Source organism: Heliangelus exortis, chromosome 3 (assembly GCF_036169615.1).
Source record: "Heliangelus exortis chromosome 3, bHelExo1.hap1, whole genome shotgun sequence".
Lineage (NCBI taxonomy): Eukaryota > Metazoa > Chordata > Aves > Apodiformes > Trochilidae > Heliangelus > Heliangelus exortis.
In genome coordinates this window covers 53,143,621-53,161,492 of record NC_092424.1, presented here as the reverse complement: position 1 = coordinate 53,161,492, position 17,872 = coordinate 53,143,621, and the positions used below count along the sequence as shown (strand labels likewise).

Sequence of the window (17,872 nt, the reverse complement as noted above, 5' to 3'; positions counted from 1 at the left end):
AATTAGGTGGCCTGCTTTTACCACTTTGCATCTCCTGTATGAGACTGCCTCTGTTGAATATCAGACAATGGGCTTATTAGCACCACTTTACTTTCACTCAACCATCTCTCAAGTCAGTGATGAGGATGAAGGAGTTAGTTTGCTACTTGAAAAACGTCAGAGGTGGGAATAACTTTGGTAAAGGTCTCTGGATCTAAAATCTTTGTGTCAGAGTCAACTTTGTTAGCTAATTTCAGCAGTGCTTTAAAGCTGCTGATTGCCAGGAGCTGAGACTCTCCACAGAGGAAAAAATCCCTCAGTCCTTTCTGCTGTGGTTTTTATATGCTTTCACCAGGCAGCAGTGACTAGCAGGTCTTGGAGACAGGATATTAAGTTAAACGAACCCCTGCTCTGACCCCATAGGGCAGTTCTTTCAGTTTTATTTAGAGCCACATCTCAGCCTGTAGCCTGATCCATTACCCAGTTAAAAGAACATGTTGCAACTCACTTAAAAGCAAATGCAGTCTTAAATTACACATACAGCAGCTAAAAGTAGCCTCAGTTTAAATTAAAGGGCGTGCTTTCCCAGAGGGCAGCCAGCTCTGGTTGCCCAGAATGAGTCTTTTCCTGTGTGGGAGATTCTTTTTTAAGGCTCTATCTACTAATGCCAGAATGCTTCCTGCTTCAAAGGTTGTGCTAATGCAGACAAAAAAGGAAAGGTGAAGTATTGCATACTGCTATTACACAGTATTTAAACCAATATCCTTTTTTTAGACTGATAGAGGTTTGATGGTTGGGTTGTTTTTTTTTTTTTAAAGACTGAACAGGCTTTTGGCAGGAGGATAATAAGGACTCCAGAAGGAATTCAACAAGATGCCTTTTTATTGTAGTGCTAGGGTTTCATGGGAAACCCAGAATTGTGGAAAATGCTTTCAGTTGTGGTTCACAATAACACCTATCATCTGCTTGCATGTGGGCCTCCAGTGAGAAGTGAGGAAAGTGCCAGCCAGATAAAGCAGAGGTAACTTAACAGGAGGATTGTTACATCTGTAAGAAAATGCTTGGCACTGGAGTACTGATCTTCTTTGTATGAGCTATTCTTAGTGAAAAGGTTTTATTAGGTCATTTTCAATTTCTAGTGAGGGTGGGGGAAGAGAGGAAAGGAGAGGAGCCAGAGTTAGGTGAAAGTTGGGCAGAATTTACAGAATCAGAGGTCTGAATTCAAATTCCTGCCATTGGACAGGTATTAGGCGTCTTTGTTGGATCTCCTCCTAAAACTACAGGACAGTAACTAGCAAGATTTTGGTATGGGAAAGACAGCCTCATATACAAAAGTGGTCCTTGAGCTTAGTATGCCTCTGCAGGTATAAATTAGCAATAATGTGACCCAAGGGACTGCATAGTACAGATCTGCCTCTCGTACCTCTCCTGCCACTCCCCTCCAGAAAGTTCATCACATTTGGCTTCGTTTTCTATATTGTAACTTCAGAGCTTTATTCCTTACTCAGTTTGCACTTCACCTCTTGGGTGTATTTTGTTTCTGTTCTCATTGTGCTGGCTAAATAAAGCAGTGAGACTAATATATTCAAATAACATTTCTGATTGGTTTAACATTAGATTAACTATCTAGAATAATTTAGTGTTATTGGATATTTTATAGGATGAATCCATGATGTTTAGATTAGAAAATAATAAAATGTACTTAATTGATTAAGCTCTATTTAGGAGTCTTAGAATTAGCATACTGTCTAATGGCAAATAACTTATAATTACCAAGATGAGCTGATAACAGGGTTCAGTGCTATTGATTACCTGACTTGATAATCTTGATCAGCAACTTTCTTTAAAAGAAAAGTCCTAGATTAAACATAACTCTGTAAAAAGCCACGAGGTGACTTTAACGCTTAGAATCTTGAATGGGACGTTGCTGTTTTGACAGACAGTCCCCAGGTGCTGCCTTTAGAGACCAGCACATGCTTCAGATTGAGGGGCACGTTGCTAGGCTGACTGGCAACATGTTCCCAAGTGGAAATTTTCCCTGCAAGCAAAATTTCTGTTTTGAAATGAAGTAGTACAGGATATTTATGAAGCAACTTACCACAAGATTTTGGCCTGCACTTCATTAACTACATGTCAGAGAAGAAAGATGAGTTCTGCAGTGGTATACTCCATAGATTGTAGTCAGAGATGCAGTCTGGTTCCTTTCATACAGTTCTCTGAAGTGACACTTGTTTGAGCCAAATTTAACGTTAGCGATAACTCATAGAAATGTAGGAATGAGTGGATCACAGCTTTTAGGATGGACCTGTGGCCACTTGATCTTCCTGAAAACTGAAAGATACTGACATGCAACGGGGGTTGAGAGCTGTCATCTAAATGGGCTTGAATGCTGAAGCACATTCCTATACCTCAGTTATGGCTGGCAAGTTCTTATTTAGTTTAGAACTAGGACTGTCTCTGGCTGACGAAGTAGAAACATCATCATGTTCTTTTGTTCTGTTGTTCTGGGTCTGGGCACACCAGCTTTCTGCTCTGCCCCACACCTTCAGTCTAGTGAGCTGAAAGGTCTAGTTTATTTTTTCACACACAAGCAGAGTAAGCAGAGACTGTGGCTGTCATTGGCATGAAGCAGCTTTGTGACAGCCAAAGATGTGGCATCTCAAGTCAAAATACAACAAATGTATGTTTTCATGCAAAGTCTTTGGCCTACAAAATAGTTTAAAGATGATGAAGGGTGACGAGTCCCTGCAAAATTAAGGAGTGTAATAAATGCCTCCTTTCTTTGCCTGTGCTTTTGCTGCTTTCTTTAGCAGTGGTATGGATAGGTATCACTGCTTTAAGAAGATAGAAGAACTTGGATTCTTACCTTCTATTGTTGAAATGTTGAGATACTCTGCTTCAAAATGGACCCTTCGTATGTGTCATCCCTTCTGCCCTTGTTCTGACACAGCAGAACAGTTGGTTTGATTGCTTGCCTCTAGCCATGCTCTCCTCAGTCATCTCCTCAAAGTTTCTTGCAATCAGATCAAAGATGGAGCTTCGCAGAACACCTTTCACCATTTTGAAGAAACTTCTGAGGAGCACCGCGAGCAGCTGACATTTATACTGAGGCACTCAGCAGGCATGAATCAGAGTGGGAATTGCTCTCTGTGCAAAGAAATGGCTTCCTGCACCATATTGTCACTGTGTTTGCTAGGTGTCATGTTAGAAAGGCTGAAGCTGTCATGGTAGACTATCTATCAAACCACTGCAGCAAATCATGCAAAACTGCTGTGCAAAGAAACAGAACCATTCGTGTTTCCAAAAATAAATTCTCATTGCTTTTAAGACTAGAATGCAATTGTTTGAGTGCACCTTACATGTCGTAAGGGCTCAGTCTGGACAAGGGAGCAGAGAGGCTGGTTACGTTTCACTCCAAGATGACAAATCTTTGCACATTTCTGTTAGTTGAAAATTGCTCCAGAGAAGTAATTTTAAAGACACATTATTACAAATAAGAAATTTGAGGGGAAAATGGAGCCTTGGAAGTTTCAAATCTCCTAAAACCTTGGGGTTTTAAAGTTGTCTCACTGTGTAAAGCATTATAATTCATATAGTTAAACTATTCAGCACATATATGGCAATTCCTTAACATATCTTCAGAACAGTGATGACTGGCTTGTCATAGCAGAGAAAAGTCTGTGACAACAATACATACTGATATACATAATATACCACTAATGATAACAGTACAAACTAATACTGTTTTGCATGGATTTAAATACCTAAATTTATGTTGTCTGACTGGGTTTGAGACAGAGAGAATGTAGTTCATTGGAAGAAGCTATTAAATAATTAAGATTCTTCCTATTCTTGGAAAGCCTGCTTTGATTTTATTTGCTCTTGCAGTTTATTTGAGGAATATCTCACTGGAGCTTACTCTGTGGATAACTTCCAAATATTTGACATTTGCAATTTTAGGTTTTGTTTTCATTGGTGGTATCAGTAATATCATATATTCTATTTCCCAGATGAAAGGAACTAACAAATTTTATCTGAGATCCTTGGGTTGAAATTCATGTGAGCTAGTCATGCTAGGCTCCCTTTCTACACACACATAGACACATACAGAATATGAAACATGACATCCTAAAACAGATATCTAAAATAGATCAGGTGAATCACATCTAACAGAATCTTCTTTTCTCTTTTAGCTACGGAGGCATCACAGGATTACTAGCTTGGCTTCTGATGTCCCCATTGTGAAAGTCTGAAGCTGGCTGAGGGGAAACCCATTCTAGATGTGTAAAATTTTACTACATTCACCCTAGACAGTGCTGTAAAATTATTTTGCCAGCACCCTTATTGTTCTTAAAAGCTAAACATGAAGGAAATTTTAACTGGGGGGTAGTAGAGGACAACTCTCTAGTGATGTGTGACAGGTAGACTAGCACTCAGCAGGATGGAGTACAAGTAAATCTGTAGATTTCTTCTCTGGCCTCAGGCAGGTCATATGAAGTCTGTTTCTCGGGAAAGGAAGAAGAATTTGACAGAGATTCTCTGTCTCACAAGAACTTCGTTGTGATTAACACAATGAAGGCTGTGAGGGGACCTATTTATCTAACTTTCTACTTAGATGACTCAGAGCAGATTCATTTTTAAAATTCTCAGATGCTTGTGGATGCCAGTGGCCTTTGGCTTTCCTAACCTCATTGCTACACATCCAGATAATGTCATTATTCTTCCTGGATTGCCAGACCTCTGGTTTCCGTATCTTCTATTCTACCTTTTTATGTTGGAGTTTTGTCAGGAACAGCTTTTTCATCCATGAAGCCCTCCTACCATCTTTGCTTCAAGGGCAGCTTGGGCTATTCTAGACCTTTGAGAAGGTGAGCTTTGAAAATCAATCAGCTCTCCTGGTTCCCTCTTCTCTCTGGGACTATGCCCATGGGATATTTCCAAGTAGGTCCCTGAATCCTCTCCACTGAAGTCCACAATTGTGATCTTTCCATTTGCCTTATTTCTTCCTAAATGCATTCTAAATGCTCTTTGGTCTCATTTTATGATCTTATGATGCTATGATGCATCATAATTTTTGGAGGTCTTTTTATACAGATTTTGCTGGAGCAAATTTTTCAGGACTGACCCCCATCTCCTGCTCCCACTGCTCCATTGGGACTGTACATGAATTTACTCTGCAGTAACACTGGAGTAGTTCTATTGGATCAAAACACTTGGAATAAATCTAGACTGTGGTGAGAATCAGCCCCTCCACACCCAGTAGCAGAACTAACACTAATTCCTACTATACAGTCTTCTGAAGGATTCTCTGAAATTGTTTTGTGCCTGGACTACTTTTATTTTATTAAAGTAATGAAATAATACATCTTTACCAACTCTCAATGCCCTTTATATTAACAAAGCATGCATTATTTCATCTCTGTCTAATTAATATCCTGTTTAATAGGTATCTCACTTCATGTTAGGTTCCTGTATTCTTAAGAATTTTTACTAATTTAATTGAGAGCAGTCTCAAATTAATTGTATAATTAATCTTGTCAAATTAGGTAACATTCATATAGCACCTTATTAAAGAAACTGGAATATTTTAAATTACCATGCTATTAGGCATTAATAAAGAAGTTCTTCCTCTGTATTGTTCTGCTTTATATCACAAAGAAGGTAATTGCAATATAAATTGCAATATAAAAGCTAAGTTCTACAGTACATTAATAATTAGATACACATTATTCCCCATTAAAGCTTTTTCTCTTATTAATTCAATCACAGAATGGGTAAGCCTTTTTTAAAACAGAAATAATAACCCCCCACTCTCCGTAATACTAGGAACAGACTATTGTGCCAGTGCCTGAACCATGGGCTGGCTAGAACCTGAGCTGTGGCTTGATCGGTGTCTCAGGGAAGGAGGTTTCTGAGAAATCTGGAGCTGTGCTGCAAGCCACCTAAGGACAGGGGTAGCTGGGGGAAGCTGGCTTTGCAGTTCTGGTTTGGGAAGGGATGTGTGTGGCTTTCTTTACTGAAAGTGACGAGGTGTGCTCCCTCCCGCTCCCCTGAGCACAGCAGCCTCCTTGCAGAGCCTGCAAGAGTTGCCCCCAGAGACCTCTGGAGGTGACCATACGGCTGATGAAGAGGACTGGGGGACCAGAGGTGGTGGCTGTGATGAGGGAGAGGAGGGCGGGTGGGCTGAAGAGAGGGGAATGGATAATGAGAGGTGCTATCAATTTTTTATGAGTATATGGAAATTGTTCTCAAGGTCAGAAAGCCCAAATACTATATTATATCTGTGGGTGCCAAAGAGATTTTCATTTATATAATATATTGGTCTAGTATTTTAAATCCTTAATCTTAGTGCCTGTAGTTGTGTATACTAAAAGTGCCCATTAGATTAAATACTTTAGGCACAAGAAATCATCCACTCATGAATGCTGAATGAGTAAAACAGCATTTCACATAGGGACATATGCTTGGATATAATGCTTGGGATACAATAAATTGCAATGTCAGCCATATATGTAGAACAGCCTGTTCTGATAAATTCAAAATTACTGCTGAGAGGGAAAACCATAAACTAGTAGTGTGAAAGCTGCTCTCACCAGGCAGACCACATTATTGGCATCTTTTACAGGTGTGTCCCATGGGAGTTCACAAGGTTGTCTCTGAACATGCTCTACTGCAGGGCAGTGGAACACCTGCCTTGGGCAGTCACCCACACAAGGCAAGAACAAGAAATGCATCTTCTTTTCCCCTTTTCTTCTTCCGCTCTTCTTTCCCAGGTAAATTCACCACTGGATTATCTGGAAGTCCACCCAACCATGATCTTCGGTGTACATTTGAAACATCTCTGTCAGACCCAGATCTAGCTCCCTTGAACAGGGAGGTGTGATTTTATTTTATTTTATTTTATTTTATTTTATTTTATTTTATTTTATTTTATTTTATTTTTATGCATTTTCCCAGGAGAAGTATGTTTTAAAATAAATTAGAACATTGTATCTATGATGGTTAAAGTAAAGAGGGAAGAGGAAAAGGGAGAAGGAGATATTGAACTGAAATGTTGTATTCAGCCTAATACCAAGTATTCCCATTTTCTACTTGAGGCTAGCCTTTTCTCATTGTCTATTTATTTAGCTCTTTTGTTCCACAGAAAAATTCTCTTTCAGAGCAGAAATACAGAATCCCTTTGAAATCTTATGAAAAATCCCTCTTTCATTTTTCTTGGCTTGAGACTAATCACCAAATGTGATCAACAGTTGCAAATAGAATTTATCTCCCTCTCCTGCCCCAAATCTGATGTTGCTTCCTTTTGGTCTCTCTTCTCTGTCACTCTCTCCTTGTTTGGTTGTTTGACTGGGTTTTTTTGTTGTTTTTTTGTTTGGGTTTTTTTGGCTTTGGTTGGTTGCTTTGTTTTGGCTTTTATTTTTTTTAGTTGAGTAGTCTGGCACTGAGCTCTTTTCACCCAGCTCTGCCCTTGGGATCCCTTTATCCAAATGACCGTATCTGTCCTCTGGAATAGGGATCCATGAAATCACTTTGTGATTATTTCTCAAAAATATGATGTTTACAAGATGCAGTATCAAAGAATCCTTTCCCTACTTATTTTTGAGGAGAGAAGCTTTATTCATTTGTGATAGGGGCTGTGATAAAGCAGTTAGTAGTTGCATACAACATTCAATAGTCCAAAAGACCATTAAGCCTAAGAGGTCAGGCAAATGTGCATGATGCCGTATTGGGAAAGCCCTCAAGTTCTCTTTTCCCAACAAGAAGTGTGTTAGAGAAGGTGAGCTGCTCTGCAGAATACTGATACAAACTACAGGAATTCCTCTAAATAATATGACTTCGTAGCTCAGCAGGCAGTTTGCTGCCATCCTGAAGAATGAGTGGTATGAAGAGATGTGGGAGGAAAAAAAAAGCTTAGCACAACATGTTGCAGAGAGACAGTTTCGAAGTTTTAAGCACAAATGCTGATTTTTCACCATACTAGCAAAAATGTCACATACTGTGAAAATCTAATGTGCTACACAACCATGTAGCTGTTACTTTTGTGAGTAATTACTGTGGGAATGATGCTGCTGCTACCTGGTAAGTCCTGGCCAGTTAAACACTGAGCAGGAGTGATGTGGTCACTATGCCAAGCAGGTATCATGTTGGACTGTAGCCATCATTTTCAGCCTGGATGTAGCCTTAAGGCAACAAGACTTGTATTTTTACAAGCACATGAGTCTTTTGCAACTCTATCTGCCCTCTTCAAATAGTGTGAGATGTAATGGATGTCTGCTGCTAGTGATTTTTTCTTTGCATTTCAGTGTAATTTGAATCTGATGGACTTCAGTTCTTGCTGCTTTTTTGCAGAGCTGTCATTCTGATTTGTTTGCGGGCTGCTGTCTTGGAGTTTATTTTTTGCTGTGTGTAATGATATCTGAATCACCCCGGTGCATCTCTTCTCCCCCACATAATCTGTAGCATTGGCCATTCTGCACTGCCCTACTTCTCCTGGCGATTTGACTTCATTGCTGTCAGCCTCACTGCTCAGCCTGTCACTGGCCTCCTGCTGGTAAGGCTGACAACGCCAGGCTTGGCACATCTTACCCTCCAAGGAGGAGGGGGGAAGCAAATGTCCCAGAGATATAATTCTTCTGTTGCTTTTATTAAAATCAATCTTGCTCACCTGCAGGGTTTCTTTTTATTATTTTAAACATTTTTTTTTTCTCTCGCAGTCATTCCGCATTATCGTTCAATGTTAATAAAACTGGTTGCTTGCAGTGAGGAGAAAAAAAATTGCTTTTTATCAGGTGTGTATTAGCAGAACATGCTGAGCCCAATTGCTGCCTCTTGCAGTTAGTCATTTGTTTCTTACAGTTCCTATACGTCCTCCCCAACATCCCACCTTCTAAAGCAAATGAATTTTGGGGAGAGAGGCCTGAACGCAGATGTCTAGCCCTGAAGTTATTCTGCAATCATTCGGATCACACAGGGTGTGCCTGTTTCCTTAGGGCTTGGAGCTGACCCATTTCTAGGCTGGGATGTGGACATAATGTTTTTCTTGAATCTTCCAAACCTTTGTGCCTTTGACCACAGAATCCACCCTCAGAAAATGAGTGTGTGTCTGGCTTCAGGATCAGTTTTAAACTGTTAGTAAATAGACAGTAAACAGGACAAGTTTACAGAAATATCTGGATGACCTTCAATGCTTTTGTTTGAAATAAGGTTTCATGAAGTATTTGGTAATACAGGAAAAGCCCTTCAGTGCACACAACCCTCAAATTCATCATGTCTTCAAGACACTGACACAGAGCAAAGCTCATATTCATGTTCAAGTTATTAGCTTAAATGTTGTCTGAATTTGTGATCAACACAGAGAAAATATTTAGGTTAGGGCATCCTGGTTCTGAAACATTCAGAGAACATTGTAGTAATCTTTAGGTATTTAGGGACTAGTTGGACTGATACCAGGTAGAGCCTTCAGAACAGACATGAGAGCAAAAAGCTGAGATTTGGGGAAGAACCTACTTATTTCTGTCATGCTTAGATTTATCCCCAGAGGCAATTTCCATCATTTGACAGGAAAGGAAAGGTTTCTTAGCCTCCATCCTTTTGTGAGACTCAAGTAAGGATGATGAAATTCTGTTGCAAGCATAAGAAAGCATCATCACAGTAAGCTTTTCTGACAAGCAGATAGGAGAGCTGAAGTAGTTAGTTGTATGGGGAATGGATAGCTTTATTACAGCATCAGCGAGTGGGCTGTGAGAAACAACATCTGTAAATTGTTTTGAGAAGAATAGATGGAAGACTCCACATACCAAGTGTTTTTTGGAGAACAGAAATCTGATGTGGGTTCAGCATTTTTCCTAAATACAGACTTCTTGTGGACCTTTGGACATGTGTCTGATTTTACCTCTATTCAGTGAAAATGAACCATATACTTCCAAAATGCTGCCCAGCAGCTAGTTTGCCACATGCAAAAAGCTAAAGCTAGCAGGAGCTTTAGCTAACTCAGTATTCCCCCCAGGATTCTTGCTTTAGTCCAGTCATAAAGCTACTGTTGAGGATAAGACCTCAGCTCTCTGATGCTGCTTTGAACCACTGTCACTTTTTTGAGAAATAGTATTTCTGCTCTCCCTGACATCAAAATTATCCTAAACAGAAACAGTCAGCATATACATCCTACAGTCATGTAGGGTATCTTCCCTGCCCTGGAATAAAGTGAACACCTCAAGTTCTTGTCTTTGCCTTCCCTCTCCTCCTCACTGTTTGTCTCTTGTGGCAACAGCAATGGGACTCTTGGCACTTCCAGGATTTCTCAGGACATGCTGCAGGGAACACATTCTGCAGGAATGGTACAAGAAGGTCCAGCATGCAGCTCTCCTCCTGGCCACTGCTGTATCTGACAGCTGATGCTGCTGGTAAAAGGGCTTTGGTCCTTTCCCAAATATTGGCATATTTCCCAAGAGACTCAACAGCATCATGCAGGTTCAGCCCAGTATGGGTACTGTCCTGTACTGCAAAAATGGGATACACTGAGCATACTGAATCTGTATGGCAACTCAAAACCTTCATATCACTAAGGATGCACAAATCACTGAGGATGCCTGCAGTTCAGCAGGGACTTAAGGATAAATATTTTCATCTAAACAGTTCTGTCTAAGAGTAGGTGTACAGATCCTTTCAATGATCAGCTGTAGAAAGTGGTCTGGAGGATTGTCTACACCTAGATTGTCTACACTGAAGATTTGTTGTAAAAGAAATTGAGGGCAGCTTGAGGAAAAATGCTGTTTTCTTATTCCAGTTTCATTTCCTCCTTTGGTGTCAAAAGAAAGCAACTATGAATCATTGTCATTGCAGAAGTTGTTTCAGTGAGATTTTAGAGCTGTCTGCCCAGAACAGCACTAAACGAACATGGCAACAATCTAGGGTGCAATATATCCTGTTAAATTTAGGTTAGGGCACCAAGTTTTCATCTTGGTATTCTTAGCAATATGCTCTGCTTCAGAAACATCCCTGGTTGATGGAAGCTCTCTGGGCCTGGCATGTACATTCTGTGTTTTTTCCCATTCTGCAGGGCAGAAGATAGTCCAGTGAAGCAGAAAGCATAATTTGCTTGGCTTAAAACCACCTGCTCCCAGCTGATTTTTTGTTTGGTTGTTTTTTTGTTTTGTCTTGTTTTTTTCTCCCTGTGAAGATTTTATTTGGGGAGAGGGGTATGAAAAAGGGAGGAGGGGGAGATGGAAAGAAAAATGCCTGCCATTTCAAGAGAACGGAACATTAAAGACACTGGTGATCTTATGCATGCAAGACTTTACAGAACAATGAATATTTCTCAACATGCCACTACCTATGAAGGGCATGGCTGTAAGCTTTGTACTCTGCAGTGTTATGCAGATAGTAGGAAAATACCACATAGATGGCAGCCATAAGAAAATGTAGCTACTGAAATAGATCTGAATGGAAAGCACTAAATAGTTGGATTTCGATATCTGTATTATTTATACTGGGTTCTCACTGGTTAGGATAAAAGCATTTTCCATTTTGAAGGTCAGAAAATGCCATCCAGCCTGAAATCAGCCCTGTCATGCTACGTAGAATATGCACATACTAAGATACCAGCTGCTTACATGACCTTGCTATATTTGTTCAGTGTGCATAGAGAGCAAATTAGCAAGCTGATGGGTGATGAGGCAAGGTACAAAGACAAAAGGAGCATCCTATCAAGGAGTTTTTATTCCTGAGTGTTTCCCAGATTTGTCCTGCAATATTAGCCAGCAAGGTTAGTCCAAAGCTCTAGAAGTCTCACTGCTGAATGATTGAGCCTCTGTAATTTTTTTGCAATTGTTAGGAATTTAGAGATGTGGTACTTCTGGGTTTTTATTCTTTGTTTGTTTTGGCTTTTGGTGGATTTTTTTGTTTGTTTTAATTTCTGCTTTGATTCTATAGAGCACCAACTACTGAAAGCAACCCTCTAGAGAATAAGATATTGATTCACCCCCTCCCCTGTTCTTCATTCTCTTTGAACTCTACAACTTCCTAATTCCCACAAGGAACAATTCACTTCCCTACAGAGCTACACTCAGTTTCAAAATTGACTTGAAAATAAGAAAACAAAAATCTGACTTTCTTTTTCTTGTGTTCTAAAGTTCTGACAGGGGCCTTTCTCCAGAGAGCCATCTTCTTCAGTCTCCTTGTCTTTACTGTCACCTGCCAGCATTTTGTTCTGCCTGAAGGAGACAGTAAGCTGGCTATGTTGCCTGCTTTTTGTGGCACTTCTACCCACAGACCAACTTTCTGCTAGATGTATCTGAATCTGGTCTTCAACTTGATCCCTCTCTGATTACTTGTCTCCATCCAGAACATCCATATTATGTCATGGATGGGTCTCTTTAATGATCTGTATTTTTCTCTGCCTTTCTTTCTATTTCCTCATGCAGTTTGTTCTGCTTTTGGGAATGATTACTGGCCATGACTGTGTGAGACACACCACACAGGACTCTTCTCTAGTGAGATACTCAGTATTAATCTAGAGTAGAAATCCCTTATTTCTCCTGGAATGCTGTATGAAATTACCCTTAATTAAACAGTCTTAATTTGATTTTAAATATCCACATAACTTGTGCAATTATTACTCAGCCTCTTGTAGCTTTCCTCTATCAATGATATACTCTGTCTGATGAGGGTATGTATATACACAAGCAAAAGACGTTTCTGTGTCACAATAGGGCTGCTTTATGAAATATTTTGAGATCCTCAGACAGCAGGTGTTTCACTGAAATAAAGTGCAGTAGCAAAATATGGACTCATTTCCTCACCTATAACTATACAGTAGTCACGCTTCCTCACCTAGCCCTGGGCCAGGATGCTGTCCAAAGCACATACTTCAATATCAGATCCTATGGGTAGCATATGTTTATGAGGCCAGAGACCTCTCTCTATTCAGCTGCCATTGGCCTGAAAGCTGGGTTGTTTCTCTCTGTCTCCACAGTAATTCAGTCTCCTATACTCCAGCTTCACAGGGACTCAGATAAACAATTTATTTCTTCCACAGCACACTGTGGCTGAAAGACCTAACGCAAAGATTTGAGAACAAATTTTTCTGGTTAGCAGAAAATATATAAAAATCTGAGCTGACAACATTTGTGCTTTTCACCGCTTTTATTTCATGACGTTTTTTTTCTGGTGCAATTATGCACTTTCATGACAGTGGTCAATCATGATTCTCCCTCTAGAATATAGAATATGTTGTCTTTTCCCAATCAACCTTTTTGCCCAACATCAGATGGATATTCTTTTTTGAAAAAACTGGTCTTGTCCTTGCTACTTACTCAACTTGCTTCCTTTGTCAAAAATCCTACACTGAGAGTGGTGCCCTTGTGTTTGACCGTATTCAAATTTTCTTCCTTCCTAGGGCTAACCTGGGCAGAACTGTTTTCTTTAAAGGCAAGCATCATCCTTTGAATAAACATGTCACAAGTTCTGAAAGCATCCAGTAAATTCAAGAAATCACGAACAGCATGACACAAGTTGTTCTAAAACAATAGTCTGTTGCAAAGAAATGTTCCAAATGTAACAGGTCCCAGATGCAGAAATAATGGTGATAATTCTTCAGAGAATCCATACGGTCAGTGTTTTCTTGGGTTCTCTGTGATAATAGTCTGAATCATTTAATCATTTATCTCTTTTTTAGCTTTGCTTCTAACCCAGAGGACGCAGTGTCACCTCTTAGCCCAAGTCCTACATTCTTTTTGAAGCTGTTGTTAAAGAAGATAACCACATACTAATTTCTTCTTGCAGGGTAAAATCCTGTCACTCTCTCATAGCAGGAGTCTAAAGCTTAGTTTTGTGTCCTTCACAAACAGAGAACATGCACCAGTACTCAATTTTGCATTTAAGAAACATTTCATGAGACATGTCATGAAGCTAGGAGTTCTCAGCTGAAGAGCTTTAACTTCTAGCTGGCTTAGTCATGTACTATTTTAAGATTTTTCTGCATTGGAAAATCTCATTTCAGCGTTAAAATATTAGTGGCACTGCAATGTTATTTCCATGGCGCCCTGCTTAGCTCCAGGTCACTTATATTTTGTCAGTCAGTCCTACAGTGTTAGTTATTTATCTATCACTTAATAACCATGCTGCAGAGAATAATTTATCTGGCATAGCATGGTAATTTGTACTATAATTTCACCCCTGCTGCTACAGACTTGCATTCCGTTACAGCAATGATTGAGGAAAATTAAGATTCCTATGTCACACTTTGAGCTCTATGTTTTCTGCCTTTCATAATTTCATTTCACTTCATCATATTTGACTGAAAAAAGGGTTCAATCTAGAAATGTGAGTAGTGGCAAAAATCACCATGTTGTTCAGCCCAGTAAGACACAGTTCATGAAGGTAAAGGGAAGGAGACTATGAAGTGCTGAAAGTGGCTCAGGAGGCTCACATTGCCACCAAAGTTGAACTCATTGTAAAGACTCCGAGGAAAGGCTCAAACTACACTCTTGTTTCTCACTTCTCTGAGAAATTTAAATAAAACATATATGTAACACTGATGTACCCTTTCTCCCAAAGTCTAACTGACAGTCAGGTAGAGAATTCAACCTTATCAGACACTCATCTGAGCTTATTTAGGAGCCCTTTATCACAATGAAGTGTGGAACAAGAGAACAGATTAAAGATAAGAAAGTAACAAAGGCTGAAAGAGAAGCTAAAAAGTGTTACTTACAGAACCGGTTTTACACAGCTTATTTTACAGACCATCATAAGGGTACATTATATTTTTTAAGCCATGAATTTTAGTATAATGACTACATGGTGCAACTTCCTGCAGTTGAAGTGCCAGCCATCACAGCAGTACTCTATTTTAGGCATCCACTTTGAGACTGAGGAAAAGGTGGGAACTTCAACATGAGTTAGGTAATGGATTTTATCTATTGCTTGCTGTTAAGTAGCATTTTGCCTCTTCTTTCTGTGGAACTGAGAAACTGTCACATTTAAATAATCTCCACATGCTGTAGCCTTCAAAAAAGGTGTTAGAGATGGTCATTTTTTGACAGAAGCAAAACTAAATGATGCCAGCTAAAATGAGGCTCTAGTCAGATTTCTAACTGCTGAGGAAATCTAAATAGCAATAGAAGCAGCAATATCAGTTTTCTGGAGATTAATTCCAATGCAAACCCTCCTCTGAGAGTTTCAGGGACTTGCTACAGAGCTACTTCTGCATCTCTAGCACTTTTAAATTTATTTTTACGTGGCATTATTTCTTATGAAGAAGAGCTTTTACAGGAATTGCAGAGCAGCCAGTATCAGCTGCTTATCCATTGTTGACACCAAGTTGATCTTTTCGCAGTTTGATGTTTTCCATTTTATTTACCTCAGCTCTACTTCTGCATTGCAGAACAACCTAGTAAGGAAACCCTATTCTCATCATCAGTCATTTCTTTCTGGATTACACTTCATCTCCATAGCACACTAAGCTTGGTCAATGGGTACTTCAACTTTGTACTTCAATTCTGATTCTCTAAAGTTACTTATATACAATTAGGGAGTTGGTCTTAAACCCCTATTTCTTTGTTTAGCAAAGAACCTGAGAGATAGATATTTGCTAACAAATACAGATTTGGTAAACCCACAGCTGGAATGATGTTTTTGTTACTTGCAAGTCATAAACAATGTTGTACTGGTAAACCATCTGACTATCTTTTTTCATTATCACAATCTCAGACAGCCTATCTAGAAACAATTCTGAGCCTGTACTGATGATCTCTATACACAAGAAATTCATCAATGAAAAAGATTAGGTAGAAGAATAACTAGGAAGAAACTGCTGTATGGATACCACTGCATACAATTTCCTAGAGACTAGTTAATTCCATGAGATTTTGGACTTGCAGTTTATGTTTTTCTTGAACTGTTAGTAAGGAGGAAATATTCATGAAACCTATCATCTGGAAATAAGCAGGACAACAAGAATTCATTACTGCTGTTTTTCCATCTTTGGAAATACTTATGAAATTCAAACATCAAGCCATCACTCGGAGGAGAATCACAATTAGCTATCTTGTTTGTGGTAGAGATTCCCATCTTAATTTATTTGTGGGTAGCTTCTTGCCTGCTTTCATGCTAATTTATTGGGAAACAGTAGTTCTCACTATTGTCTTTTGCCATTTCTTTCTGCTACTTCCCTCAAGGATAGCTTCTTCCTCCTAACCTTCTCAATCTTATTTTGTAGGTGTTCCTTCTGTTTCTAGCTCATACTGTAGCAGGGGGTCAAGTCAACTTCGGCTTGACCTTGAGTGAATGAACTCAATCTCCACTTTGGCAGGGAATCAAGCCTTACAGGTTTACATCTAAACTTCATGTCTTTTTGTATATTTAGCCTCCCCAGGTCGTGGGTGGTAAGTACCCACCCTTCCTCTCCAGCTAATCTCCACAGAAAATGTAGGCACACCTTCCTAATAGTCTTTTAAGAATAAAGAAAATTTTAAAAATTATTTGAGAAGATAAAAAGTGTCAACTGAATTATTATAAAATGTGGATTGAGGTGCTATGAAATACTCTATTTGGAAGATCTTTCTTTTCTTGCTTCTGCTGTCCTTGAGTGCACATAGTATCAAAAGTTTCTGAGAAATGTCTTTGACCACTTTTGGAGAGAAAGGCTAGAGACAAATACAGCCAGCCCAAGAAAATTTCTGGAGGTCTGAATCATTTACAGGATTGGCAAAGGTGGGCAGAAGGACAGGTGGAGCAGTTTGGACATTAAAGTTTGTTTTTTAAAGCACACCTTGATGCAGTAAGAGTATGGTTGGGAGTAACTGCACTAGTTCAGGACTGAGTTCATACACACTGTTTGCTTTGGAAAGCCAGGACTTTGTATCTGAGTCCTGGCTGATCTGTCAATGAGTGCTGTGTTTCAGGCATTGTGCTCAAGATTTAAGTCAGCTAAAAAGCTTCTATGTAGCTTCATGTCATTCTAAGACTTTTTCTGAAATTTGAGAGTAGGTTAAGCTCCATGTAAATACAACCCAAAATAGATAATGGCATACTGTAAGAAATGTTTTAAAGGCAGAAACATTTTAGATACCAAGACAGATATGAAAACTAAATCTATGTATCTGCCTTGTGCTAGCTTTACACTGATGTAGCAGCAGATTTTAATCTTAGAGACATATCCATCAGCATATTGCAATGATATGGAAACAAGTCATAATGGAACAAATTGCCACAGCCGACCAAGTCCTTGGAGTGCAATAAATTCTGCAGTGGTTATTCTCTTTATACTAATACCGATTTTCACTCTCTGGTGAAGAAAGATTACTCTGAATTTCCATAGCACCACATAAAGATTTTGGGCACAGTGCCTAGAAGATAATTTAGATGTGAGGGCAACTGATAGGAGGGAAGAACTCCTCTGCCTGTCTTTTTAATTTTTTTTTACAGTCTCAAATTGGTTTCTAGCAATGAGGAAGAGCCTGAAACCTCACATGGAATCTCCATCCTTCTCACTCTGCAAGCCAGATGAAGTGAGCAGCCTTTTATCACTGGGCAGAGGTCATTGCAGCTGAGCCAGGAATGACAACAAGAAATAAGCCAAACTGAGAAAAATAATTGCTTCTCTATTGGTAAAGGCCACTTTCAGGGTGTCTATTTTTCCCAGCTGCTGGTTTTCAGTCATCCCCATGCTTCTGTTGGTTTCTTACTCATTCAGCTTCTCTATCCAACCCTTTTGCATGGCCCTTTTCTCTTCATCCATCTTTGACTGTCTCTCTTATAGATTCCTGTAGCAGAGAGGTTTTCTTTAGCAGTGGTTTACCCATATGCCAGTGTTTGGCACAAAGGTTGTTGTTCCTCTCACCCCCTTTGCCTCATACACAATTGATAGGACCCCCTTATAATTTAAAAAAACCTTTTC

General features: G+C 39.4%; 1 long non-coding RNA gene across 1 annotated transcript; it reads left to right on the top strand.

Moving 5' to 3' along the window:
• Positions 1-564: 564 nt before the first annotated feature.
• Positions 565-3,309, top strand: LOC139795525 (uncharacterized). The gene is made up of 2 exons (XR_011725547.1): positions 565-698; positions 2,790-3,309. It is a non-coding gene; the product is annotated as an uncharacterized lncRNA (long non-coding RNA).
• Positions 3,310-17,872: the final 14,563 nt, after the last annotated feature.